Source organism: Hesperophylax consimilis, chromosome 5 (genome assembly GCF_061612785.1).
Source record: "Hesperophylax consimilis isolate HC1 chromosome 5, BYU_Hcon_1.0, whole genome shotgun sequence".
Lineage (NCBI taxonomy): Eukaryota > Metazoa > Arthropoda > Insecta > Trichoptera > Limnephilidae > Hesperophylax > Hesperophylax consimilis.
This window is the reverse complement of record NC_142840.1, coordinates 16,086,614-16,106,601: the sequence shown is the minus strand read 5'-3', so window position 1 is coordinate 16,106,601 and position 19,988 is coordinate 16,086,614. Positions and strand designations below refer to the sequence as shown.

The window sequence follows — 19,988 nt, the reverse complement described above, 5'->3', positions numbered from 1 at the left end:
AAGACCTAAACTCAATCTTCGAAGACACATCTTTCAATGTACTAAATATGAACATCAGAAGTATTAGAAAACATTTTGATGAGTTCTGTATCCTTTTAAACTCGTTATCTTTCCAAATTGATTTTATATCTCTTACTGAAACGCAAATGCGCGAATGTATCCCTTTCAGCCTACCAAACTATATTTCTTTTTCAATTCCAGCTAGACACACCTCTCATGATGGCATTACCATATTTTATAATGTACATTCTATATCTAATATTAACATTGTCAGCCCAAATTTCAAATATTCAAATGCTGTCCACGCAACCTTTACCTCTCAAGGAAAAAAGTATTCTATTTTGTCAGCTTACCGCTCTCCCTCATTATCCACAAATTTGTTCATACACGAAATTAAAACTTTTATTGACGAACATAGCTCAAATCAATTTGATTTTTCATTTTTAATGGGAGACATTAATATAAATATACAAAACGCAATACTAAATCCATCTGCAAACGAATACTTAAACTTACTGTACACCAAAGGTTACCTATCTTACCTGAACAGTACTACTAGGCCCAATCATCCTAATGATTCATGTCTTGATCACATATTTCTGAAAGCAAAAAAAAAATACCCAAATAGATCTGCTACCTTAAAAATTGACATTACAGACCACTATCCCACCTTCTACGGTCATTGCGTTATAAATTCTCCCAGAAACATCGATCCCAATAACCAGCAGGAAATAAAAACAAAAATTAATTACCTATCACTAGACATATCACTAACAACCGAAACATGGGATTCGGTGCTTTCTAATAACGACCCTAATATGTCTCTAAATAACTTTTATGAAATTATTCAAAACCACATTGAAAAATGTTATGAACAAAGAAAACCACCTAAAAGTAAACATAGACACATAAAACCATGGATCACACGTGGTCTAATAATATCAATACATCATAGAAATAAACTATTCAAATCTTACAAAACTTACGAAAACCATTGCATAACCAACAATGAAACACAAAATTACAGCAAAAGGAACCATTATATTATATATAGAAATTACCTTAATACTCTTATAAAAAAATGCAAACAACAGTACTATTCTGAACAACTCCAAAAAGCACAAAACGACTCACGAAAAACATGGAACATCATAAATGAGATCTCAAACAGGAAACAAAAGGATCACAAAATTCCCCAAAAAATTGTAACCGAACATAATATAATCTTAGAGAATGCTGAAGATATTGCAAACAATTTCAATCACTTTTTCACAAACATTGCATCTACCCTAATAGACAATAACCCTTCTCTTAGCTTACACTCTCAGAATGTATTCTCAGACTATTTAGAGACTAAAAATTCTACCTCTGAACTATCTGAATTCATGGAAATTACAGAAGTTGAAATCTCAAACCATATTGATAACATAAGCGTTAGGTCTGCAAATGGTCCTGATAACTTAAGTAATGCTACAATTAAATCCATAAAACAACATATAATCAAACCACTACATCATATATTTAACGCATGTATCAGTAAGAGTATTTTCCCGGATTTATTTAAACTTGCGAATATCATTCCAATACACAAATCAGGACCTCGATGTAAAACAGACAACTACAGACCAATCACCTTAACTTCTCAATTGTCCAAGATATTAGAAAAATGTATAAAAAAACGAATCATCGATTTTCTGGAATCTCATGCACTCCTATCAGCTAACCAATATGGCTTTAGAACCAAACTCGGCACTGACGATGCTATATTTAATTTAACCAATAGAATTTATTCTAACCTAGACTCAAATATTAAAACCCTAACAATTTTTTTAGATTTGAAGAAAGCCTTTGACACAGTCAACCATAGTACTCTCTTAAATAAAATATCCAACATTGGAATTAAAAATAAATGTCTCATGCTTTTACAAAATTACATTTCGAATCGACAACAATGTACAAAAATTGGAATGTGTTTGAGCAATTTTGATACAGTAAAACACGGTGTTCCACAAGGGACTGTATTAGGGCCGCTACTCTTTTTAATCTATATAAATGATTTATGTAACATTGTTATACCTGGTAATATTTTCTCATTTGCTGACGATACTGCAATAACAGTCCAAGGAAATACATGGGAAGACACAACTAATAAGGCTAACAAATGTATTACTATTGTCAAAGAGTGGCTAGATAGAAACCTTCTTACTTTAAATTATGAAAAAACTCTCTGTATTCCTTTCTATAACACACTGAAGTCAGCTCCCAAAACTAATCTTAATTTAAGATTTCATAATGTAAATTGTAACCCTACCGCATGCACAAACTGTAAAGAGATGAAATCAGGAAAAAATATTAAGTACTTAGGTGTAACCATAGATTCTCAACTAAAATGGACCAGCCATATAGAAAAAAACTGTTAACAAACTGAGATATTTAAATTATATTTTTAAAAGAATGTGTAATATAGTTAATATAAAAACCATAAAATTAGTTTATGATGCACTAGTTCATTCATCTATTTCCTATGGAATAATTGGTTGGGGAGGAAGTTACAATAATCATCTCAAACCATTAGAAATTGCCCAAAAATCAATAATTAAGATTATGTACCAGAAAAGTAAATCTTATCCCTCCAAACAATTGTTTAGGGAAACCGATATTTTGGACCTTAGACAAACCTATAGTTTTCAATGTCTTAAATTTATCTACAAGCACCCAAACAATTTTATTAAAAATTCTAATCGTTCCAGTCGAAGATGTGGCGCCTGTGAGTATGTTATACCCCACTGTAAAACTAGACAGGCCCAGAGACACATTAGTTTTATTGCTCCAAAAATCTATAATTCAGTATGTTCAACCCTTAAAGAGACCACTCGTCAAAATCTTCATTCATATAAAAAATATATCAAAACTTGGCTCAAAACAGCCAAAATAGATATTTTTTTCTTATAAGTTATTAACAAAGCCATTAATTATACTTACAACTAATTAGCTTTAAGAGTAGATATATAATAAAGTCTGCTATGTGTTGGTTGTATCAATTAATACTTGTTCTACCAATTAATATTCATTGAGCACTTAAATATTTTTGGAATTTTAGTAAAAAGTAACTGAAATTACGGTAAAATCAATCACCATGTACAATATTTTATTTTTATTTAAACCACTGTTTTAAATATCCACATACAAATAATAATGCCCACGCACAGGCCTCGCCTTTGTGGGATTTTTTTTGTTACTCTCTTTTATTTTTTGTTATTATGTATGTACCTGTATACCTATATATGTATCAAAAAAAATTTTCAATAAAAAAAAAAAAAAAAAAATATATATTTTGTTTAAAAAAAAAATTTTACACGCGGAGCTGCGTATAGATTTTTTTATCAAAATATAGTTAAAAAAGTGACTGCGTGATAATTTCCTAGTAAAATATTAGTAACTCAGAATATATCTGAACACGTATTCACGTAGGTGGCCTTGTCCGAATAAAATGGACGAAATGCGCAACTATTATAATTTTTAAGAACACGTGTTCCGACTTCCTCATGACATATTCATGCTTTACTGTTAGTTTGTTATGAAGTTCGTAAATTCATTCGACAAGTAACGAATAATTTGACCAGATTTTTGATAAATTAATACTATTTCGTATCAGTAAGTTTTCTTCCAGTAGATCTGATTTTAGCTTGTATGTAATTTGTCTTTTACGATAGTATAATATTATTATTATTTATTCATTAATGGTTAGGATTTTATAAGTGCTCGAATCAATCACTCGCATTGCAATCGTCGTTCTTCATTTTTATTATTTATGGTTGGTCGTTAGGTCATTTTAATCAAGTATGTACGCATTTTTCGGTCATACGTTACCTACACACGAAGTCGAATTCTACATACGCAGAACATTCTAGGAATAGAAGCGGGACAGCAGCTATGCCACACTCTATATTCGGCCGTCTGCACTGTAACCGGGCATCAGGAGAAAAGGGAGGGTGGCGGTTGATGTCGGGAAGTGTGGGGGGAGAAGGGTTTATCAACTGAGATGGGAGATAAGACACGCTTCCTCTCACTCCGACCTTGTGACCGCTTTCCGTAACCGCCAGATATAGATCATCATCCTGCACGGCGGCAGTGTTTAGGTTAAGCACTTGTTCGCCACTATAAATACGCAGCCAAAAGGAAACCCTATACACACGCGAGGTGTCTGCGTGATATATTGCTGTTAATTCTGACACGAATATTCCCGGATAAACAAATAGTATCGGGGCGTTCGGATCTGTATTTCCGATACGATATTTGAGATGTTTGGCAAGTGAGGTAATGAAGCTAGTCGCGGGCAACACCCATCTTGACAATACTCAATCTGTTAACCAATGGTGGCGCAGAAATAAAATAAAATATCTTGAATGTAGTTTACTTGACAGAGAGACAGTAAACTTTACTAGGAGTTATTACGACTGAAGGGTTTTCAACATGAAAGCTTTCATTTGAATTTATTAGGATACTTTTTTAACGTCGATTTATTTAAGTGGGTTTAACCTAACGCGGTGAGGTAAGTGGTTAAGACCCCTGTCCCGGTAAAACTAGAGATCCAGGGTTCAATTCTTTGTTATCTTTTATATTTTTCTTGACCGATATCTTTTTTATTTTTCTGCGTCTTGTTCTATTTGATGTTTCTTTTAGATGTATCAGTATTATCTTTTTCTTCAATAAAAGATAAGTTAAAGTTTACATAGAGAACTTTTACCAGAATAACTATGGTCAAGAATATGCATATTGATCTAGGTACCGCAGACCAAAAACAATATAATATATAATTTATTTGTAGAACCTTGTTCTCAATATCATAAATCTAGTAACCACTTATCTTTGAAAAGCGTCAACACCCTATTTTTGAAATGTTTTTTTTTTTTTTAAATCATGAAATATTTTAAAAGGATTGTCTTATTTTGGAATAGTTAGTCACAGCTAATAAAGAAAAAAAGTGCCGGTCGCATTGAATTAAAAACGCCAAATGGAATTTTTTTTTGCCATTTCAGAAATTCCATTGGTTTTTTGTTTCACGGAGATAAATGAGTATTCCTAATTTATTAAGAATCTCTTCAAATTATTGGTGATCCGTTTAAACATGGGATTGCAGGCCGTTTCCTGACAAACTTTTAGTAAATTCCTAATATATCGAAACACGTGTTCATGCACCTGCATTTGTCTTGATAATATTTATTTATTATTTACTATTCCTTAATGCCCTATCGGGGTTTTATAGAGGAAATTGACAATTTATGTATCTAAGTGTAACGTAACACTTGGATAATAGCATAACTGTATACGAAAAAAAATCAAATGCTAATACCAAGCTTAACATCAAATCCAAAAATTACACTTTATATTGTAAATATAGCAGTTTCAAATATAAAGTAAGTATGTACATTGTACATTCGTATATGCATACAATTATTCATGTTTGTTGCAATTCATTAAGACTGAATACAGGAAAATAATTTACTCCTAAGGTATATAAATATATATATATATAAGGTATATAAATATATATATATATATATATATATATATATATATATTTATATTTATATATATATATATATATATTTTATATACCATATTTTATATATATGGTTTTCCAATTTTCATTGATAATGTTATTTAAGCAAGTCTTTTCCTTTTAAATTAATATTTTAATGTTTCCTCGTGGTGTATTCTACTCCTCTGTGATACAAAGTTAGCCCGACAATTGCGGAGGTTCGCGACAGAGTTGATTAATTTCTATTGGGATGGACAGCGGGTCGATCGGATAAAATAATAGCTTTATGGTAACTGTGTCTGACTTCTTCAATATTTAACTCTTTTAAATAGAATTAAGTGAACATCGTTCCCAACATTCAGGAGGCCTTACAATTTTTAACTTTAATAAAACACATTGTTTGTACCAGTCTGTTTTTTTGAGTGTGGGTGTAAAACTGTAAAGAGTTACCGCAAAAAATATTCGCCTACACGAAAATTCTTTAAGAATAAGCTAAATCTCTCAGACAAACAAGCTGCTGTAGATTTATGTTGATCTGGTGGATGATATAATACGGATCGATGTTTTTTTTTTAAAGTAATTAATTTAGAATGTTTACTGATGTGTTTTAATTTATTAATGTCTTGTAAACATACAGCTGTGAAATAATTAATTTTATACGATTTTTTACGTTTCTCTAAAATCATTCATTAAATAGATGTAGATAAGACCACAATACAGGTGCACTCCTAGCGTGGAGGACAATGTACTATACCTTTGTAATTCTAATTTATTTAAGAATAAAAAAAGACTCATTTATGTTACATTGTGTAATGTTACGTACTGGCAGAAATAGATGGATTACAAGAAATGTACGTTTACTTACTATTATGTACTTTACTTATTTATTATTATGTACCAACATAATTAACTTATTATTATTATTTATTCATAATTATCTACCTAATGTACTTATTATTATCTACTTTATTTATGTTTATTTTATTATTTACTATTTTCTTATTATTATGTGCTTAATTTGTATATATATTTTTTTAATTTTTCACAAGAGTCCCAACTACTCCTAACCGTCTGGAACTAGTGATATTACGGCATCCCCAAATTGGGTATGTTGTGAGACTGAAAGTAGTGGGGAGGGGAAAAAGATAGGGAAGAGGAAGGTGGAAAGTACCTTGCTTTTCAGATCTGGTCACCAAACACGGTAAAAGCCATTTCAAGCAACCTTTCAATTCTTAATGGAGGTCTTATGCCTGGGCGATACTAAGAATAACTTCCACTCTTATTAACTTTCTTTACTTATTATTATTTACTGCATGATATTCACTTCAACTTACAACTTCCCAACCTTCGTTTGCCCCATATGATATAAGGCATGGATACCGTTAATCGGAGAATTGTTCATTGGATAACCAACACCTCTACATTAGGTTATCCCAAGTGGTCATTTACGTTTGGTGACTTAGCAGCAGTGCCCGGCTTCACGGGGTAAGGTCTGTCCAGGTTTTGGCGGCTGATGCATCTGCCCACCGGCTGCGTGGCGGGCTGAATCGGGAGAGACTGGTCGAGGTAATTCCTACGCACCCCACCCTTTTCCTTCTCAAAACTTCCTTTCCTTCCTTTTTTTAAAAAAACCCTCCATACAGCATTCCCAAATATGACTTAGGCACTGAGGGAATTTATTTTCTTCAAGGTCTCCTAGAGTTAATGTTTATTTATTTTATTTTATTTATTTATTTATTTAACGCCCAGAGGGCTTTTATTTATTTCTTTATTTTAATATCAACGGTATAAAATATACTACATACAGTAAATTATAAACAGTGGCATCAGAAAATATACAATTAACATAAACTCTAGATGGATATAAAAAGTTAGAGATACAAGTATATGCAAAACTTATAGGTAGACTAGGTTAGATTAGTATTGATTGAAATATATGATAGTAAAGATACATGATACAATATATAACAATAGCTAAAATGTATGCATTTATCATCTTTTACATCTAGGTGGTACAATTTTGATGACAGACAATTTTTAAACATGAGAACGAAATAGTAAAAATAAAATTACATTAATATATGCAAAAAAAAATTAAAAAAGAACAAGAACATAAATTAAAAAAATACAGCGATTTAGCTGGTTTACAAAAATACAATTTTCATTTAGGAATAGTGTTTAAATAAGTCTTTTACGTGATCCTCGAAATTCGCAAAGTTAATATTAAATATATCAACATCACCAAAGTATTGGTTTCCTATGGGAACGATCCCCAATACAACGGTTTCACACTATGGTGTGAAACCGTTGTATTGGGGAGTTCGCAATGTAATTGCGCTTATGTGTGTTGCAGTGGAATAGTGTTTTTGTCGTGTTGTTATTGTAGGTATTCATAAGTTTAAGAGTTACAGAAGTTCGCAACAGTCGAATTTAGAGTTTAGAATTTGAATAATGTTGAAGCTTCTATAGTCCCAATGGCTCAAAACAAGTAGGTATTCTTATTTGGTATTCGATTTTGAAAAGGGGGAGATTGCTCCAAACATCAAGCAATCATAACAACCTTCAGACCTTTGCAACAATTGAATTCAATTATTTATAAAATGCACATTTTTTTTTACACTCAATCCTGTACATTTACATATACCTTAACTAGTTCATACACATTTCATAAAATTCCTGTACATTTCAAACAATACATTTAACTCACAACGTATATTATAAGCTAAATTTTTTTAGAAAAAAATTTCTGACGCTTTTTTTATTTTAAGCCTTTTGATAATTTTTAAATATGATGCTTACTCTGGAATACGCCTACCGTAAATCTAACAAATTGCTACAATCAAGTTGTATCACCTTTTCAGGCAATGTTATTTATCTTTCGGTCTGTCTATCAATCGGAAGCGTTTCCAGATTTTCTTTGCCATTTTTCTTTCTTTTTACAATCAGTACTTTCTTTGCACACGAATTTTATTTTTCCGGTTCGCCGCGTTCTTCAGTAAAAGAGAATTGATCGCACTGAAAACGGAATATTGGGTACTGCCTAAACTCTAAATACTCACGGTACTTTGAAACCTTACGCGGGATTCTTTGAATTTTGTTATTTTGTTTACAAAAATACCAAAATATCTCATACTCTGTTTACTACACAGAGCGGCTTAACTTTGTATTAAATAACGTTAAATAAACTTAACTTTGTGCGTATGGAGCGCAAGTTTTTTTTACTAGTAGTTTTTATTTGCTTGTCGAAGATGTTTTAAAGTTCAAAGAGCTAAGAAATTCGTATTTTTTTATTAGAGCGGTGTCAATGTTTAAAAACAAACATTTTTAAATATTGAAGAATTCATAGAGTACACAGAAAATAAAAAATGAAATGTGTTACTTACCCTAAATATGTATATATTAAAATGTGTAAAAAAGAATTTTAACACTGCAAACTCAGCGTTAAATATTTTTTTTTACAAAATAAATAGTTAAGATTTTACAACTTACAAGTTGTCAAGTAATATCTCTCTTTAATTGTGGTGTTTCAGAATTAGTGAGGGGTTTATTTGTGTTAAATTTGTAAGGAATAATTTCTATAATAATATCTACAATATGAATAATATCTGCCTATTCAGTTGGCTGTCATCGGCATCGGTGGTTATTGTTAACTGAGCAAAATAAGGTTCTATCTACATAAGATGTCACGTCTTCTGTATTTGTAAGCATTTCAAAGAAGTACTATATGGATATTGAATGATTGACGTTTCGCCGTATTACATAACAGTTTTGGGTCAATTCCTTATATCTACCGTTTCCAAAATACAATAGACGATCATTATTTTAAAATAAGTCTTCCATTTCCAAATACATTATAATATTAAGTAAGGTCACCTTTTAGTCGCAATGCTACTGTTTGGTTTCCCACAAAAATATGTAGTTAATTATTTTATTGAGGTTTCACTTACTTTGGAACATTAAAAAATAAATTGTACTTAGAAACTGAAAAGTTATTAAAAAAAAGTAAATTTACTTCTGTTGGAAGCTTATTAAAAATAGTATCACATTATAAACCTGTCAATATTACACTGCAGTGAGACAGAAGGTGTAAGACATTCAAGAACAACTTGATGTATTACACTGCAGTGAGACAGAAGGTATCAGACATTCAAGAACAACTTGATATATTACACTGCAGTGAGAACACACTGCACAGAAGGTGTCAGACATTCAAGAACAACTTGATGTATTTTTACTGGAGTAGGTATTAAATTAATTTGCAATACCGCACGTGGAAAACTATATGATAAAAAATATTGCTATTTTGTTAAGAATCTCTTCCAATTAAAACCGGGATTGCAGGCCATTATCGGATGAATTAATAGGTATTGTTTTGTTACGCCATTGGTCACCGCTGGCTTTTTTCACAGAGCCAGGATTCAAAACTATAATTTTGAATCTGCGCAATAATTGTACAAATTGCCGCCTGCGAAAGTCTGCAAGGGCTTCTGGCTATATATAATTCGACGATTATCGCTTATAAAACGTTCAATTTACATATATCCGTAACTATTGATATTTTCAGACGTAATCATTACAAATGTCGATCGCCGTGTGTTGCCGTGATTAGTATTTTAATGTGCACATAAATTAACACATTAAGATAACCAAAGCTGCTGGTGAGTTTAATATATTGTGTATTACTCTGTGAGGCATTCTAATCCTTTATCGGGATCGCAGGTTTTCCTTTTTTCCTTTCCTCTGCTGACCCGTAAGTCGAGCGAGCAACCGCGTGAAGGTACATATATCCTGTTAAACGTTTTGTAAATTAATAATGTTTTGTCATGATGTTGGAAAACGTGTCCATAAAAATCCTATCATTTTCGCTTTTCGTAATTATATATTATCAAAACATACGCAGGCGCATGTTTTGGTGTTCCGATGTTATTACGAATTTACTAAAAAAACTTATCATGAAACGCCCTGCAGTCCCGTTTTAAATTTAAGAGATTTTTAGTAAATCAGCAGTACCTACTCATTTTTCTCCGTTTGGGAAATAAGTTCAAAGCTCTATCTGGGTGAGCTTTGCCATCACTATAAAGTATTGGATTACCTTCCGGCTACCTCCTTGGCGCTAAGCACTGTCATTACAGAGTAATTTGATCTAATAGCGTTCGTCTTAGTATGAGTGCTACCATTACACTGATAAACTATACAAATTTTCCGGATTCAATCTCCAAAATGCTGGAAGCGCAACTGGATATACTTAAGAGTAAGTTGTTTGAGGCCTCGGGTGATCGTCGTTCTGTCTACTTCCCGAACTGAATGACCCAAAATACGTGATTTTGAAAGCTTTCAGTTTCAATAAACCTTTACATTTTACTCTTGAATGCTCCCATCATGTGATTGAGGAATACACTTAATATCTGTTTTCTTATTTACAACATTTGTACATTTTTGCAGTTACATAATAATTTGCATATTTTGCAATATCAAAATCAAATTATGACACTGAAAATGAAAATGACTTCTACCGTTATGTAACTCACCGTGATATGTTTATACTGTTGAATATATGGCGCTATTAGAAGTAAGCACATTATTATATTAGTATGTTATTAACGAAATAAATTTCTAATTTTACATTGTTTACTTATCATTCGCTTCTTAGCACCACCGAAGGATTGGCGAGCGTGCACGAAGAATATTAAATGGTATAAGTCGGGGATGCCCGAGAAAGACACCGCACCATTAAGTGAATCAAATCGTTAATTTGGGCCCTGTCAAGTCATAATAACAGAAGGATATGAATGCGAGGAGTGTGTGCTAAAGCCTGAGTTGTTTGGCGGTCCATCCTCTCTGCCTACCCCTGCGGAGAAACAATGTGATGGTTAGTTGGTTAGATTTCAAGTGTTCCGGTGATTAATGTTCTCTTTTATGTTATCTTTATGATGGTAGAGTAAGAAAGTATGTATCCATTTCTAAAGAGGTACTTAGGTAGTCCTGACTCTTCACATCATAAATCAATTTTATACAGGGTGTATCGGCACGTACCCGACAAACTTTAACCAGCTTTTCCTTCGCACATTTGGAGTAAAAAATGTTATGGGCACTTTGCTGTCCGGTAACATTTAAAAAAAATTAAAAACACAAAATTATAAAAAAATCCACACTCCGTCACTGTCATTGGCAAAGTTTCTCGTGTTCAACAGCTGTTATTAGCAAGTGTGTAAAAAAGCGTCTTCGCTCTTTCATACACACTAAATAATAACAGTTAAAAATGAAACGAATGGTGAAACGCCATTTCGTTGTGATTGTAAAAGCGCGCCAATGTAGGAACGTACGTATATTATTCAACGAAACTCGAATAAAATATTGCCAGATGAGTTTTCAAACTGTGACAAAGTATAAAACAGTGGTGACATGTGGTGAAAATATGAATGGTAATTTTTTTATTAAAAAAAATGTTACCGGACACCTAAGTGCCCATTACATTTTTTACTCCAAATGTGCTAAGGAATAGCTGGTTAAAGTTTGTCGGGTACGTGCCGATACACCCTGTATAATCAGCACTTCGGGTAACTCGAAGGTCATTTAGTTAGAAACAGATTCGCCAACAGTAGATAATACATTAATTTTATTTATTAGTTTTCAATCAAAGCAAATCCTTCTCTCCATTGATCGTTTGTTTCTTTGAATAAATTTATTCGGTAAGTCAGCTTAAGCTAAAAAGTGCCATCTCGAAATTCTGTGTGATTTAAAATTTCTTCATGCTACTGGTTGTTTTTGCTTAATTGTATTTGGAAATTTATCCTAAGGGGAGGTATTTTCATTAATCCCCAAAACCATTAACTGCTCTGAATGGAGACCCACCCTAATAGAAAAGATTAAAGGACCTTTCACAACTGATCAAAAGATGTTTTAAACAAATACTTGAGAAAGGCCGTGAAGACATTAAAGCTTATTACGGACAAATATTTGCAAGTCCGACATACTTAAAAGCTAAAGCGGCAAAGCATTTCTTTTCATGAACTGCAAAAATGGCCATTCCTACAGAATTCGAGAAGAAAACATAAAATGTTATGTTAATTCATGGGAGTGCCTAGCCAGAGATACTCTTTCTTTTGTGTGCTCCTTTTTCTGTAATATGAAAAGGCTTTACGCTAGTTAAATGTTTCATAAATAAAGAAGATGTAATGGCTTTCATAATGCGCACCAACTACCCTTGCAGCCCTCCAGCACTAGTTTAATGTATGTTAATCAGTCCTTTGCAAAAATGCACACAGAAAGAAAAACCCATTTTACGTAATTAAATGCTAAATTAGCTCTTTCCGTTGAGTTCGAAATTTTCTAAAATTAATTGCTTAATTCAACGTTATGCATTGGATTTCTAAATTAGTTTTGTTGATTTTTATTGCCACCAACGAAATATTCTGTGTTCACCACCAAAAGCGAAACTTTGGCAAATAACCAATAAATCGTGAAATTTCAATTTCGAGTACTCATTCCGGAGAGCGGTTAATGTTAACAGAAAACTTATTACGCCAACACGGAGTTTAGCCGCGGATAAAAACTTTTCCACGAATTGCTGTTGTAATTGCTTATTTGAGCGTGCATTCTTTAGAAAAATGGCCGAGGATATCGGATAAGTTCTCCGCGAACTAATTTCGTTTTGAAAGAAAGGCCAGCGATTCACAAAGCAAGTTTTTCCCAGAGCATTCCGCCATCTAATGGGAAAGGCGGGCGCGCTGCGAGGTACCTGTTAATTCAATTTTATTCGTTCGTTTATGGCATCACTGCACTGCAACTGCCGCGGTGCAGCAAATAGCGTATGTTCGCCATTTACATTTTCCTGTCGGTGTTACAGTCACTCTTGTAAAGCCTCGAATGCACGTTTATAATATTTATACCGTTAGCTCTTAGCTTTCTGGCTACCAAAAATCATTTGCGAAACACATTACTCAGTATTATTCGTTACATCGTAAATGGCATATTCTAGTTTTTCCGATAGACTCGTAGTAAAGTCTGGCTCTAAGCATCAAGCAGTATATTATAATATTTTTTATGGTAACATGAGATAACGCGCGGGACTGTAAAGAAGTGTTATTGGTTAACGCCTCGTTCAAAATAAGACGTCATGGCCGTACCAGAAATAGATGTTGACATCGTGAGCTGATTCGATTCTCAAATATTCCCGGGTTGAATGAACGATACGAATAAGACACAGAATATTATAACAATTACTAGACGTCAAAATAATTCAATTTTTCCATTCTCAGAGTAAATTAAATAATGAACTTACATTGAATAAATGGGACTGTATCTACTGTAGGCACTTCCTCTAATTGGAAAGCAGGACTTAGTTTAAATCGCGGATATTGCTGAACAAGATTTAATATCGATCTAACATCGTCGATTGTGAACTTTTGTTAACTTTCTTATGAAGTTTTCGGGCTTTGGCAGTTTTTGAAGGAACAAGTTAGTCTGGGCGGACATCTTGTTCTGCATACGGTGGTGGCCACAATTTGAACAAATGCGCAAATTCCCATCGCCGCGTCTTGCACCGGTTTGCAATAACATTGTATCAGGTATCATGCATGTCATGCACATAAGCTATTTTGTAAATAATGACATTGTTTCGGCTTGAATGGCAAATAACTTGGGTACGGCGCGCGGCGTGAATATTATTATTTTGGAGATTGTATTTTCGCATATTGAAATCCATCCCGTTCCGCCGCCGCCATGATTCTGCTTGGACAACAAACGACGTGTTTGGCCAACTTAATTCACTTATAATGTAATGGTTTCACTACCCGGCTTTGTCCGGGATTTGGGTTATTTTAGCATATTGATTTCAAATTTCTTTATATCACAAATCATCATATCAATTACCTTCAAGGTACCTAATATATGCTCATAGTGAAATGAAGAAAACTATTTAAAATAGTTTCTTCGACTTAAAAAAAATGATTTTTCAGCTGATTTACATGGCGCCGAAACTCACCGTACACACTTTTTGCTGAGACGTAAGGTTTTCTGCTATACAATTTTAGTTTTTAAGTCAAGTGTTAAGTTTAATCTTTGTGTATATAAGACTTATATGACATTTGCTTTTGCTTCACTCTCCGTATTTGTAAACAACATTGTTTAATATTTCGTTAACATTGTTTAACATTTAACATCGTTTAACAACATCTAAGGCAATACGGTTTTATATAGAAACCTCAAATTTCTCATGAATATGAATCACAGAGTTTTAGTACGTACCAATCACTTATTTAATTCATCGATACATCTAAAAAATAATCCATGATCTTTATATAATTGATCGGTAAATCCGAAAAATATTCCACGATCTTTATTGAATTGATCGGTATATCCCAAAAATAATCCACGAACTTCATCAAATTGACCGGTGTATCCGAAAAATAATCCAGGATCTTTATTTGATTGATCGTTATATCTGAAAAATAATCCACCATCTTTATTCAATTGATCGATATATGTGAAATGGAATCTACGATCTATATTTAATTGATCATTATATCTGAAAAATAATTCACGATCTTTATTTATATAAATTTCTTGTTCGTTTCCGATCAGTTAAAATATATTTTTTAAATCAAACACTAATATTTTTATCACCCTCCTATCGGGAAGTTAACGATCGTTTACGATAAAATTATTTTTAATTTGTATATGAGCCATATATTACCAAAAAGCACGTAAAGAAATCATTAATAAAACGAGATAAATTTAAAGCACAAATTTGGTTCAATTCATTGTTTATCTCTAGAAGCTTTTCCTGTTAATTATCCGCTATATCGGAATCGGATATCTAATATTCACAGTTACATTATATAGTTGCCCAAGTCAGTCTGTTTACTTCCTTAGCAAACACAAGACCAAAACTCAACCATTTTGAATAACTCGATATTTGCGTTTAGCAGATTTATGGGAAAATTAAGCAGAGTTATTCCTGAGCCATGTTTTCGGATGTAAATTAAGTTTATCAGCGACACACAGCCATTGACAATACATATGGAAAGCTCATGCTTTAGATATTTGTTTAAAGCATATTGTCAACTCTCCAAGCATCGAGGTAACGTTGAATAGAATATTGTAATAGTTGGGCGGTTTCTTTAGCGCACCAAGTAAACAGGTATGTTGTGTTGGTGTTCTCGCTCACAGCTAAACAAATAATGCTTGGCTGGCCGTCAAAAGTAAAAATGGAGGCGGGTAATAATTTCTCTTCATTACTTTCAGCTATTTTAATGCACATTTTTTACAACAGGCCAGTTAGACGTTGAATTTATTTAATATGTCAAGGAGATTTTCAGGTTACTCCTTTATTGTTTATTTATTAATTAACGTCGTTATTTTTTAATATAGTTTTATATTTACGTGATTTTACACAAGAGTCCCTCTATCCTTAAGGTGAAGCACTATGAAGTACAATATAACTCATTTACGAAACCATTTTCGGTTATGGTTTTATTGTACAATGTGGCCAATTAACTTCTTCAGAAAATGATCGGAGAACATTTAAGTATTTGTACCTGATGATTTTTCTTGCATGAATCAGAAGAGGCGGCTGGTGTTGTTAGCGGCACGATTCCAAATATTACGCGATGCTAGGAAATGTTGTTAGGCGGATTGCAATAGTATAGAAGTGTAAAAGTGGTTAAAAAATGTTATGAAGTGCCAGACTGTTGCAATCATTTTAATAAACATTAGTTTATTCACTTTTAAAGTAAATGGTAGGTGGAACTCCATCATTTATAAACGAAAATGAAACAAATATTTGAACTTTCTGTGGTTTCCTGATACGAAACGAACGTAATCCATGCTTCCTGAGGAATTAATTGATAGAATACCAGTTTTATACTAAATCATTTGCAGTTCAACAGGTATTTTGACAATCTATGGTCTAGAACCAAATATCTTACAATCTTTAGATAACTACAAACAAACGTTTACCGAAGTAATTGTTTTTTCTCCGCAAACTCTATCCTGCCTCTGCCGTAAGGTTTAGCGAAAGTCCCATCGTCCCACCATAAGGTGGAACCATCGTAACCTTCCTTGTGTGACGATCACCCATGCTGTTAAAAATAATGTAATATTCAAATAAAGCTACCAATATAATAATAATTATGGTTTCACCACACATATTATTTTTATACTCTCCATAAACCAAAAGATAATACTATTAATGTCTTCATAAAAGTAAATCATCACCTTAGTGTCAAAGGTAATGTTTAGAATAATAACTAAAAGAGCAAGGAGAATTTTCTTCTCAAATTTTCAAAGGTAATAATGGGTTTTCGATAATCCCAATTTAAACATTTTTCAAAGAACCCCATTCGTGATCAGTTAGAATTAGGCCGCATTAATGCTAACTGGAGTTATCGAAGGGGAAAGATCTTTATACGTACATTTGACATAAATAGTAAAAAATATTTTATATATGTACCTGTTTGTGCACATTGATAATCAATGCAAATATGTTCTTATTGAAAACAATATGAGAGATTTTTAAACGAAAATTTTAAACAGAAACATCAAAAAAAAAATACGGTCGCATCTACGACTTTGAACCCAGGCCCAGTGAGCTATCGAGCCCCATACATCCTTCGGTCATTTGGTAGAGCAGCGCCCCGCAAGGCGAAGGTCCTAGGTTCAAGTTCTAGATGGGACCGTATTTTTTTCTGACTTTTATGTTTCAAATTTTTGTTTAAACATCGCCAATATTGTCTTCAATAAGAAAATATTACAATTTGAAATTTTATTAATTAAGTTATAAAATTAAACAAATATTTTATTTTACAGTAAGCAAATAAATATTGAAAATAATTTCCTGAAAATTTTAACAATAATGTCCTGAAACGCAATACCAGCCATATTTTATAACATATATTTAAATATAAATATTTTTTTTGTTAAATGAAAAACTAATGTTTATAAGACTAGTAAGTAGTAAAATAAAATTAATAAGCAGTAATTGTTGATTGAAGTACTAGTACATATTGAATTATTTGGCTTGTTGGAAATAAGCCGACGTGGCTCAGTAGTCCAGAGCGTCTGACCGTACATAGGAGCAAACCATAGAAGGTGCGGGTTCAATTCCTTTGGGCGGCATTTATTTTTACTCGGGAGATATTTTCAATGTGTATTGATATTTCAGGGACTAATTACCGCTTATAATAGTTTGTTATATTTAAATACATCAATCAATTTTGTAATGTTCATTCATGCGCAATTATGTATGTGATAATTATGAATATAGTCATTTAATTTCTAACAAAAAATGTTTTTCTTTTCCTTTTCAATTTTACTTCCACTCGATTTATTGTGAACTGTCTTTGAATAACCGTTTGACGTTTACTTTCATAATGTTACTGAAACTTACGTACGAACAAAAGGATTAATATCCGAGAACATTGAAATGTCAAAAAAGTACACCCGACTTATAATACGCTAGATCTCTTTGAATGAAACGCGATTAGTACATATATATTTACCCTCACAAAATATTTTTATTTTGTATTTTTATCTGCACGATTTATTTTCTTTAATCATATATTTGTCTTGAAAAACTCGAGGAATCTGATATATTTTTCTGTTAGTTTTTCTGTCAGTCATTCTGAAAGATCGTCCAGATGAAAAACAAGTCACAAAAATAGGTTTTTCCATTATGTATCTTTTCTGCTGATGTATTTGATTTGTAAAAATATGGTTTGAAGTTTACCAGTTCAGATTTTAAATATCTAAAAATTGATCAGTTATGATTTATGGTCATTAAAGACGGGTTGTTTCACAGAATTTGAATGATTCATCAAAATTGATTTTCAAGTTATGTGAAGATTCTATTCAGGTTCTGTTATTATTTCAGTTTTGTGAAACAACTGGCAATTAATGATATAATAACAGACCTTCAGAGAACTTGGAAATCAGCTTTGAAATTTTATGAATTGTTCAAATTTTGTGAAAAATCCTTCCTAAGTAAATTCTAAATACCAAATTAAGTTGTTTATTTTAATGAATAACTTTATTTTGTAATCATATTTAGAATAACTATTTACGTGACTTTTTTGTAACCCAAGGTTACCCATGGTTTTTTTTTAATAACGTAGGATGTTATGCTCCACATAACATCTCACTGTCATGCTCCACATGTGAATCCAAGGAAAGAGATGGCCCTCGTTTTTTTAAACTTTTGTACCAATCAAGATCTCCACAAGAAGACCCAAATAGATCTTACGCAACAAAACGAATAACAAAAACAAACGACACGTATAATAAGCCAACTCACCAAAAGTATCTAATTATTCCTAGAAACAACAGAGATAAACTCATCACTAAATTTCACATTTTTTCAGTGTTCCACGCATTTTGAAATACTTAAGTCTGCATATTATTTAGTTCTCGGTTTCTGGTACCAAAATAATTCGTAGAGAGCATCACACATTTCATTCAAAATACAGAACTTAATTTTCGTGCAAATATTGATGCTACTGAGATTCCAAAAATAAATCTTATCGAAGAAACTTGACTGTCCTCATAAATAATAAATAATATCCCCATAACTGTGTAATTCACATACCTACATTATATTAACGCTGTTTCAAATTAAAAGTTTACAATTAAAAACAACCAACTCTGTAAATGTTGGCAATATCTAAATGGTAGAAAATGAATTCGCTATCCATGTCTGTCTGTTTGTGCGCTTAGTTCTTCTAAACCACGCTACATTACTATCATTTAGAAAATTTATTCCCAAAGATTTCTATGTATGTTCCTTGCATAACATATTTATGGAAAGTAGAGAAAAGTCGATGTTTTGTAATCAAGTGGTAAAAAAATATTTCCGGACGCTTACATTGTTAAAGCTGGCTAAATCTTATTAGATACCATAAAATAATGAACTACAGAATTGTATATCTTAAAGAGGTTTATAAAAAAGTCCACGTTGGTATAGGTCTATCTCATAAGGAAAAACCCAACGACGCCGGGTACACGTCAGCTAGTACAAAATAAATTGTAGAATGTCGATTGCAAAATTCTAATCCTTGAATATATATTTTAAAAATATTGTACATATTTATACATAATTTTTGTATTCGAAAAGTGCTTTCTTAAATTTTATTTAAACCCTTTTTGTATTAACATTTTAACTGTTTACCTTATTTAATAAAAAAGTTTTTTTTTTAAATATTACGTATCTAGTCAAAATCATTACACCCGCGACATCTTGTGGCAGCATCTCAAAGAGCAAAATCTGCAAAGCTTTAAAAACTCTGGCATTTTTTTTGTTCAAAAGAAAGAGGGCACTGATTGTTGAAACTTTCTCTGAAATTGAATATGTAATTTTCAAGACGTGATTTTATGAATATGTTTAGTTTTCTGTCATGGTACTTTTATTTTAACTTTTTTAATTCTTGTAATTGTGGAGTTCAATAATATCTTG

General features: G+C 32.2%; 1 protein-coding gene across 1 annotated transcript in view; it reads left to right on the top strand.

The window, feature by feature from the left end:
- Window positions 1–19,988, top strand: part of LOC149423575 (helicase POLQ-like) — a 256,916-nt gene that overhangs the window by 131,965 nt on the left and 104,963 nt on the right. The window lies entirely within an intron of this gene.